The sequence below is a fragment of the Danio aesculapii genome, chromosome 23 (genome assembly GCF_903798145.1).
Source record: "Danio aesculapii chromosome 23, fDanAes4.1, whole genome shotgun sequence".
Classification (NCBI taxonomy): domain Eukaryota; kingdom Metazoa; phylum Chordata; class Actinopteri; order Cypriniformes; family Danionidae; genus Danio; species Danio aesculapii.
Window position 1 is genome coordinate 29,640,426 of NC_079457.1, and position 11,336 is coordinate 29,651,761.

Consider the following 11,336-nt stretch of genomic DNA (forward strand, 5'->3'; position numbering starts at 1 on the left):
ACTTACAAATACTAATACTTTAATATCATTACATACTACTACTTGTTCATTAGGTACTATTACCTATTATTTACACACTAGTAATTACTCATTAGATACTATAGTTCTTGTTTGAATAGTTACTAGCACATATTAACTTTAAGTGTGTTTTGTCTTTTCTTTTTCTTACAGTTTACAGTTTACAGTTAGTCATTTAGCAGACGCTTTTATCCAAAGCGACTTACAAATGAGGACAAGGAAGCAAATTTACACAACTATAAGAGCAGCAGTGAACAAGCGCTATAGACAAGTTTCAGGTGTGTAAAAGTCTAAGAAGCAAAAACATTAGTAGAAATTTTTTTTTTTTTTTGAGAGAGAGAGAGAGAGAGAGAGAGAGAGAGGGCACAGTGGTATAGCCAGAGAGGCAGTTGCAGATTAGGAAGTAAAGTGGAGACTAAACAGTTGCGTTTTTAGTCGTTTCTTGAAGACAGCAAGTGACTCTGCTGTTCTGATGTAGTTAGGGAGTTCATTCCACCAACTGGGCAGATTGAATGTGAGAGTTCGGGAAAGTGATTTCTTCCCTCTTTGGGATGGAACAACGAGGCGACGTTCATTCACAGAACGCAAGTTTCTGGAGGGCACATATATCTGCAGAAGTGAGAGCAGATACGAAGGAGCACAGCTAGAGGTCACTTTGTAAGCAAACATCAGAGCTTTGAATTTGATGCGGGCAGCAACTGGCAGCCAGTGCAAACGGTGAGTAGCGGAGTGACATGTGCTCTTTTGGGTTCATCAAAGACCACTCGTGCTGCTGCGTTCTGAAGCAGCTGAAGAGGTTTGATAGAACTAGCTGGTAGCCCGGCTAGCAGAGAGTTGCAATAGTCCAGTTTGGAGAGGACAAGAGCTTGAACAATGAGTTGAGCAGTATGTTCAGATAGGAAGGGTCGGACCCTTTCTGAGTTATAGAGTGCGAATCTGCAAGATCGAGCAGTTCTAGAAATGTGGTCAGAGAAGTTCAGTTGGTCATCAATCGTAACTCCAAGGCTTTTTACCATTTTGGATGCAGTGATGGTTGCTCCATCCATCTAGATTGAAAAGTTATGGTGAAGAGTCGGGTTGGCAGAAACTTCAAGCATTTCCGTTTTCATGAGGTTAAGCTGGAGATGATGATCTTTCATCCAGAGTGAAATGTCTGACAGGCAGGCTGAAATGCGAGCTGGAACCGAGGGATCATCAGGGTGAAAAGAGAGGTATAGCTGGGTGTCATCAGCATAGCAGTGGTAGGAAAAACCACGTTTCTGGATGACTGTTCCTAAAGATGACGTGTAGATAGAAAAGAGAAGTGGCCCAAGCACAGAGCCCTGAGGTACCCCAGTGTTTAGATGCTGTAGGTTGGACACCTCTCCCCTCCACGACACCCTGAATGACCTGTCCGAGAGGTAGGAACTGAACCATTGAATAACAGTGCCTGCGACGCCCAGTGACTCAAGCGTAGATAGCAGGATCTGGTGGTTTACAGTGTCAAAAGCAGCTGATAAATCCAGCAAGATGAGGACAGATGATTTAGAGTCTGCTTTAGCCAGTCTGAGGTCCTCCACGACCGAGAGCAGGGCAGTCTCAGTTGAGTGGCCTTTCTTAAAGCCAGATTGCTTGTTGTCCATGAGGTTGTTTTGAGTAAGAAAGTCTAGGACTTGATTGAACACTACTTTCTCCAAAATCTTGGCCATGAATGGAAGCAGGGATACCGGTCGGTAGTTTTTCAAGTAGCGTTTGATCCAGGTTGGGTTTCTTTAGCAGTGGGGTTACCCTAGCCTGCTTAAATGAAGTAGGGAATAGACCAGAGTCAAGAGATGTGTTAATTATGTGAGTCAGTGTTGGTATGACTGCAGGAGAAATGGCTTGCAGGAGATGAGAGGGAATGGGATCTAGCGGACAGGTGGTTGCATGGCTTGATAGCACGAGATTGGACACCTCAGACTCAGAGAGCTGGGAGAAAGAGGTGAGTGTGTGTGGTGTTGGTGGTGTATCTTGAGTGTTTGTTGTAGGTGCAGCAAATTGAGCACTGATTTTTGCAGTTTTGGTGCAAAAGAATGTAGCAAAGTCATCTGTAGTGAGTGTGGAGGATGCGGGTGGAGGAGGAGGATAGAGGAGGGAGGAAAATGTTTTAAAAAGCAAGCGAGGATTGGTGGCACTGTTGACTTTCTGACTTTTTTCTTAACTTTTGGGTTTGATTCATTTGTATTTAACAAATCATAACATAATAATATAGTAATTTGGGTATTTTTTTAGATACACTTAGATGTTTTTAGACATTAATCTGTCTCCACTGGCTTACTTGGTTTGGGGCTTGTAGAGCTGCACATCGATGGATTTGCTCTTCAGTGTTTGGACTTTAAGCAGTGAAAATTAAACCACACTGACCTGAACTAAACTGAACTTCAACTCTGAAAACTGGACAGACAGTTTCAATTTACTAGAACTTCTATGTTAAGCTGCTTTGACACAATCTACAAGCGCTATACTGTAGATATAAAGATGAATTAAATTGAAATCATACTTATTATTAGATACTAGAGCTTAATCGTGAGATAATAGTTCATATTATTAGTTATATACTCACATCGTACATATTAAATAAATACTTTATTATTTATTACTATCTCGTAGCAGGAAAATAGTATTTTGTTTACTCTCATACTGTAGTTTACAGGAACTAGTGCCGCATTTTATCTTGTTTTCACTCAAGCGTAATGTACCCTTGTAAAAGTTTATATTACAGTTCCGATTATGCAAGAATCTGCAGCAGAGATCCATAAAAATGTGTTTTGATGAAGCTTTGGCTCATTGCTGCAGTCAGAACAAAGTGTGCGTGTAATTAGAAGAGCATTGTTTACACAGAAGCACGCGGCGCTAGTTGTTTTAATTAGCGCTTTTCAAAGAGAAATGTACTCTATAAGTGCACCCTGAAGAAATAAAGCCAAACAGTATACCCTCTTTCCTGGTTCTATTTTTCTTCTGCCAGTTGTTTTTTTAGAATTATATATATTTTTTACTTTTTTTAATCTGGTAGGAAGGTTGCCAGGTTAACCTATGGGTTGCCCATATTTTTGGTTCATATGATAAAGGAGTCTTTACACAATGTAATATAAATTTTCCATGTCCACATACACCCGATTCACATGGGGCATCAACGCTTGACAGAGGGCGTGTCTGAAGTTGGGGCTGACTGCAACTGGCTACTGTCTGAGCTGGGGTATTTGCATAAAGTGATCTGATTGGCTGATGCTTCCGTTCCCAAGAAATTACCAAATTCTGCAGCGAGCAACAGTGCGATCCACAATTTAGTTCGGTAATGCTTGACCGAAATTGAATTCCATTCAACAGGAATTGAATGGGTGAACGTTGTCATTAATGTGCTTTGTTAAGGTTCATCTCAATATTCCTCAGGGTTAATTTATTATACCATTCTGTTATTGCCCCCTTTTGCATCTACACAAATCCTGTCTCTCTTTAAATGAAAATGAGCTGCTACTCCCTGCCCCCATTTTCCAAAAGGTATATAGAGCCTTACAGCTCGTGCTTTGGTTACTCCTGCAGCAACAAACAAAACATGTGCTTGTGTTTGAAAGCCTTAAACTCTTGATATTTTCTTAAACAAATGCTTATTAGAAACTCTTTTAACTGGTTTCAGTCAAGATGGTGACAATTGGTCATTTTTTTGCTCCATAGATCCAGCCAGGAGAGGCCTTCACTGTGTACCACACCAGCCCGACGCTTTCCAGCTTATGCAAACCCGTGGTGCTGTGGACCCAGCAGGACGTGTGTAAGTGGCTGAAGAAACACTGTCCCCACAACTACCTGACCTATGTGGAGGCCTTTTCTCACCACGCCATCACAGGTACTGCACATCTATTTTATCACTAAGTTTGTGAAAGCTTTCTTTTATTTGCAAATGTTTGCATTCCTCTAAGAAATGTTGGATACTCTCACAAAATATTTGTGATGTAAATAATATGAGGTGGGCTTTTGTGAGCGAATGCAAAATTTAGTTTTTTTGATATAATGCTAACATTGATTCATTCTGAAAACATAGCCCTATATAAGAACAGTTCCAGAAGCAGGTTATACAAAAACAAAAAACAAAAAATAATATAAACAAGTAAATAACAGGGTGAGAAAACGTGGTAAAATTAGGCTGCTATGAGGTCCTTTCTTTTTCTGTATTGCTTTTGAAAACACTATAGGTTGGGTTTAAGGAAGTGGGTGGGCTCTGGTTGCTCAGTTCTTTTTTAAATCACTATTGGTTGGGTTTAGGGAAGGAGGCGGGTGGGTTAGTCGATGGATCAGTCAGTCAGTCAGTCGGCAGCAGCCTCTGGTGGATTTATGCAAGAACAGCAGGCGTGAATGCCACTTGCGAGAGAAGTATGAGATCTCAAAAAGCATACACAGCGGTCGCTGGTGAATTTGCAAAACAAAAACTGCAAATAAAAAAAATAAATAAAAAAAACGAAGCTCCTAGGACATATTTTTCTGTATATAAGGGTATGTAATCAGAATGAGTCTTGTTGGATAATGCATATTAAAATGCCAAATGCTCAAAGGAACAAAGTGTGCTTGCAAGAGAACACAAAAACCAACAATAAAACATGTTTTTCTCACATTTATTGCTTCCATCACCGTGTCACCTTAGGAGCTTCATTTCATTTCAGTCAAAGTTTATAGTAGTTAGTAGTTATATAGTAGTTTTGCTGTTGTTTTCAGCAATTCTTTTGTCTTTTTTTATATCCATTTTAATTAATTTAGCAATTCAACAATCTAAAAATAAAATAGGCCTCACGGTGGCGCAGTGGGTAGCATAATTGCCTCACAGCAAGAAGGTCGCTGGTTCGAGTCCCAGCTGGACCAGTTGGCATTTCTTTGTGGAGTTTGCATGTCTTCCCCGTGTTCTTGTGGGTTTCTTCTGGGTGCTCCGGTTTCCCCCACAGTCCAAAGACATGCGGTACAGGTGACTTGAATAAGCTAAATTGGCCGAAGTGTATGTGTGGATGTAAATGCAAGAGTGTATGGGTGTTTCTCAGTGTTGGGTTGCAGCCGGAAGGGCATCCGCTGTGTAAAAACATAAGCTGGATAAGTTGGCGGTTCATTCCGCTGTGGCAACTCCTGGTTAATAAAGGGACTAAGCCGAAATAAGAAAATGAATGAAAAAATAAAATAAAAATGATACAATGGCAACTACAAGAAATTAAATGCATATATACATACATACATACAGAGCGTACACACATGCTATATCTATATCTCCTACAGCAACTTTACTCCTAAACACAACCTGCACAGGATGCATACATTACTGTACACACATGCTATATCTTTATCCCCTGCAGCAACTTAACCCCTAAACACAACCTGCACAGGAAAAATAGAGTACTGTACACACATGCTATATCTTTATCTCCTACAGCAACCCTAAACACAACCTTCACAGGATGCACAGGGTACTGTACACACATGCTATATCTTTATCCCCTACAGCAACTTTACCCCTAAACACAACCTGCACAGGAAGCATAGCGTACACACATGCTATATCTTTACTGTACCTCCTACAGCAACTTTACCCCTAAACACAACCTGCACAGGAAGCATAGCGTACACACATGCTATATCTTTACTGTATCTCCTACAGCAACTTTACCCCTAAACACAACCTGCACAGGAAGCATAGCGTACACACATGCTATATCTTTACTGTACCTCCTACAGCAACTTTACCCCTAAACACAACCTGCACAGGAAGCATAGCGTACACACATGCTATATCTTTACTGCATCCCCTACAGCAACTTTACCCCTAAACATAACCTGCACAGAAAGCATAAAGTACTGTACACACATGCTACTGTATATCTTTATCTCCTACAGCAACTTTACCCTTAAACACAACCTGCACAGGAAGCATAGCGTACACACATGCTATATCTTTACTGTATCTCCTACAGCAACTTTACCCCTAAACACAACCTGCACAGGAAGTATAGAGTACTGTACACACATGCTATATCTTTATCTTCTACAGCAACTTTACCCCTAAACACAACATGCACAGGAAGCAATCTGCATGTTCATATAGGTGTGATTTATGAGCAATTTCCTCAATGAGACAAAAAATATTCTGCTATTGCTTTACTTGTGGGCACAATACACTTCACTGAAAATGTATTATATACCACCACCTTTTTGAAAAAGATACTATATACTATATAACAACAGGATGTACAGTATTGTACATACAGTACCTGAATTATTAGCACCCTGTAAATTTATTTTCCCAATTTCAATCTAAACAGAAAGAAGTTTTTTCTACACATTTCTAACATAACAGTTTTAATAAATATTTTTAATAAATGATTTTTTTTTTTATCTTTTCCATGATGACAGTACATACTATTTTACTAGATATTTTTAAAACACTAAAATTCAGCTGAAAGTGACATTTAAAGGCTTAACTAAAATAATTAGGTTAACTAGTAGTACAAAAATGTACTTGAATTATATTGAATTTGGACACCAAAACAATACAGGAATACAATGTACACTCACAAACACACAGATACACATTATTTTAAAATTAAAAAATAATATAAATAATAACAACTCGATGTGATCCTAGTAATTTCAAATCTGGTTATGCAGTAATTGCTTAATGAAATGATGTCCTGCTCTTTTATGAAGTTGCCCAATGAATATTTCGGATAATCACAGATCCTTAAAGCCTCTCTGTGGTCTCTCAGAGGATCAGCTTTTGGCAGGCCGTATCCTCTAACACACTCTCCTCCAACTCCCAGAGCTCTGAGCACTGACTTCTCTCACTAATGGACAATTATACACCGTAATGTTGAGCCATTTGTCACATCACAGTCATTTCCATGAGGTCTTGCCATCCCGGGGTCACCAGAGCGCCGCTTCCAAGTAATAAAATCATTTTACTCTGCCATTGGCGCATTTGTTCTTGGACGGCGTGCAGCATTGGAGAGCGAGCTGAGATTGAATACATTTAACAAAGGTGGACATTCACAGCTTTTAGTATTTGTGGGATTTGTAATATTTGGGATTGCACTCAGAGGATGGCGGTGATGTTGTGAATCACTGATGCCTCATTCAATGTCATATGAGTGTCAAGCTTTATGAGTCATTTGACTTCGAGCCAATTAGGGAAGAGCGGTGCCTTAGGAGAGAGTTGATGGCTGGAGGGTTCGCATTGCGGTCAATGACATGTACAATGTCTATGAGAAAGAAAACAAGAATACTTAAAAAACACATGTGGTAAGTGAAAATGTACAGCATTTATTGCTTTTAAGTGGAGTCTCATTTTTAAAAGTCGAACTGTAAAATTCATGTGCTGTAAAAAGTCAACGATTAGTATCTTTTCTTATTTTAAAATTTGAAATATATTACTATGAAATAAATTACTAGTCTTGGGAATGACAGATACAAGTCCTGCACCATGGCCAGAGGGATTTTGAGCAATTCTTCTTGCAGAATAGTGGTCAGGTCACGTCCTGCTGCTGGTGGAGAAACTTTTCCTGACTCACTCAAGGTGGCTCAATAATATGTAGATCTGGTGACTGTGCAGGCCATAGGATATGCTCAACTTCACTTTCATGTTCATCAAACTACTCTGTCATCAGTCTGGCTGTGTGTATTATCACCCTGGTACATGGCACAGCCTTAAGGATACAATGTTTGGACCACCGGGTGCACATGGCCCTCCAGAAGGGTTCGGTAGTCCTTGGTAGAGACACACTCATCTAGCACAAGTACTGGGTCTAGGGAATGCCATGATATTGCAGCCCAAACAATCACTGATCCACCCCATGCTTCCCGCTGGGCATGCAACAGTCTGGGGTGGTACACTTTTCTGGGGTTTCTCAACACCATAACTCTCCTGTATGGGAGAAAGGACAATGAAGGTGGACTCATCAGAGAACAATACATGTTCACATTGTCCACAGCCCAATATTTTCACTGCTGCCACCATTGAAACTGACCCTTGGCATAGGCACCACTGCCACATAAGCTGCGGGTCACATTGGCTTTGTGTGTGCGAATTCTGGTCGTGCGGCCTGCGAAAAGGGGCGGGATTAAACAAGAGATTAGACATTAAAAAGCGAGCGATTGCTCCATGTTTTAAATTTCTGTGCAGAGAGGGTCTTGTTTTGATCCTCGAGTTGGTCTCACGCAGTCAAGTGATGCGATTTTGCCAGGTCAGGTTCACCAGCTTGAACTTTGCACCGCAGCAAACATGCGAACTCGACGCATGACCCCGCGTTCCGGTCTGACGCATTCGCGTGCGTAGGAATGAGTCTATGGGAGAAAAGCCAAGTGTGACCGCAGCTTTACCACGTTAACTAAATTTAAAATATGATTTCGTAGTGGACCACCCCTTTAAAATAAGTCAAAGCAACATGAAAATGTGTTGTTTTTTTGTCATTACATTTACCGGGTAGTAGTTGTACTGTGTCACGGTTTGGTAAGGGGAAAAAGGGAGCGAGGACTCAAATGCAAAACAAGATGATTTATTAATTAAAATAAAACAAAAAACAACAAAAACCACCCAGAGGGGAAAACACATAACTATAGCACAAACTTGGTTTGGCTGGCAAGACAAGGCTAGAGCAGGAATACAGGGGAGTATAGACAACGAACTGGCACAGGACAGCAGACATGAGGAGAATATAAGCAGGAGTAAATTAACACACAAACAGATAAACATAATTAACTAATAATTGGTTAACAAGGAGGGTGGGACTAGACGATAGACGGGAGAGCACCTGACACAAAGAGACAACACAAGCCAGGTGCTCACATAAACACAAGACTAGAACACGCAGCCAATTGAGAACTCATTAACCGCGTGTTCTTATGACTAGACAACACTGAAGCACACAACAAAAGCACGCGACCACAATGTAAACCACAGAGCCACATGCTTTGACAACAGACGCAAGACATGAGCACACAATAAGTGAAAACACCCTTTGCGCTCACACAAATGCAACGCGCATGTTTCATCTCAGCGCCAACCAAAACCAACTAGATGGAGACGCTGAGAATGAAACGATGCTGACGAAAAACACAAACACGAGTACAAGAGCGCGCGTCCCAAGGACGTGCAGACCCCGTGCGCCCCGCATCAAGCGGGAGCTTGCACGGTCCGCTCTAACCTTTGACGACGCGTACCCAGACAAAGACAAAACAATGTGCTCGACCCAAGAAACTCGAGCCGACTAGACAGGACTAGACGGAGCTAGTGTCCGAAACTCTGCCACCAAAACAAGAAGTTACAAGACCAGAGTGCAGAACCCTGACAGTACTGTATTTTACTGTATCAATTGACCAATATTGGTATCAAAATTGGTCAAGTTTTTCTGTTGTTGTTGAAATTTGTTGAAACAAATCAATCTATGCATCCCCAATCAATTCCATTTTAATAAAAAATCAATTGTGATCTAGTTGGATGTGTGTACAGTGCAGTCTATGCTGCTTTCCTCTTTTACGGTTATACATGCATACACGACATAATTCTTTTGTACATTTACTGTAAAACACAAGCATTACATTTAGGGGAGTGAGGAATGTGCCCCTCCTCCAAATGCCCCTTTAAGTAATTCATTCGAGCGCCGACACCAGCTAGAGGCCTTATTCTATTATCTACACTATTATTTACGGCTTCATTTATCACGGCTTTCTCGGAGATGATCTGTGTCTGTAAGAGAGTGTTTGCGTGTGTCATTTTCTCTGGGTCATTGGCACTGACACTTCAAGCACTGTAACACACACTGAAAGACTTGACTCATGTCTGACACGAGGGCTACTGGCTTCAGAGCACTTCTGGCATCGAGCACTTCTGGTTATTGGTCTTTCGAGTCAGCTGTTTCACAGAAGTAAGTGCCAATTGCCTTGCATCAGGTCCATGTGAATTACTACTCACATTCTGCACTGTTAAAAGGGAGTTTAAAGAGTCACAGAATCAAATTAGCAGTTAGTCAGTGTCTGTTAACTCGAAGGTTATGGAGCTAATAATATGCCAAAACAATCTGAATTTGATTCTTAAATTTGAATTATTAGCAATTGTAATTTTGTCACCTTAGAATTATAAGGTTCTATCTGACATTTTGGTCAAAATTGAGTTATTCATATATTCTTATTAAATGACATCTTATTTACATTATATGATGTTTTTTTAGAAGTTGTTTACATTTTAAGACTTTTTATTTAAAAAACAAAAAAGGTTTTATCTACAAAGTCGAACTCTTGCTTGGCTCTATAAGGTTTTTCTGTGAGCCAATCAGCATTTTTAATGCACACACGAGGACCAATCAGGATCAGCTTTCCTTATCATTTCGTCGGACTGCTTCACTGACAGCGGGAAACACCAGAAAGACAAAATCCCACAAAATCAGAGTCGACTAAATAATGCCACACCACACAAAATTGAGAAGTGTGTAAATGTGATGATTTAGAAGCATTTCTTGACATTGAGATTCATTCATTCATTCATTTTCTTTTCCACTTAGTCCCTTTATTAATCTGGGGTTGCCACAGCGGATTGAATCGCCAATTTATACAGCATATGTTTACGCAGCGGATGCCCTTCCAGCTGCAACCCGTCACTGGGAAATACCCTTAGCCTACCCAATTTACCTGTTACCGCCTGTCTTTGGACTGTGGGGGAAACTAGAGCACCCGGAGGAGGAAACCTACGCGAACACAGGGAGAACATGCAAACTCCACACAGAACTACCAAGTGACCCAGCCGAGGCTCGAGGCTCGAACCAGCGACCTTCTTTGCTGTGATGCGACACAGCACTACCTACTGCACCACTGCGTCGCCTGCAGGTTTGTTGTCTGGTGTAACCCCACCGGTCCTACATCACCCAAACCCGCTCCGAGCTGGGATCGAACTGGTGATTCAGAAATAATGTAATATTCATTTTTTTTAGAGTTGTGAATTTTATTTTTGGCCCTACTATGCTAGCAGAACAATAGAACGGTAGATATAGATTTCTGAAGATCACAAATTATGTTGCCAGAAGTACGTATGGCTGCTTTTCATCTTTAAAATGAACGCGGTATGACACCGTTCCTTTTTGCGCTTACCAGCTGACCGTTTTTCCTCCATATGGACAGATTGACCACTGTTGTTAGTTTGCCCAGAAGCTCCCATGTACATCAGCAGTCTTGAGATGACGACGATGGGGTTTTAGTCCAGCGAAGAACAGTTCCCAGAATGTGGGTAAGAAAAAAACAGAAGCCACTTTCTAAAACTGTTGGTTGGGTTTAGGGAAGGCGGAGGG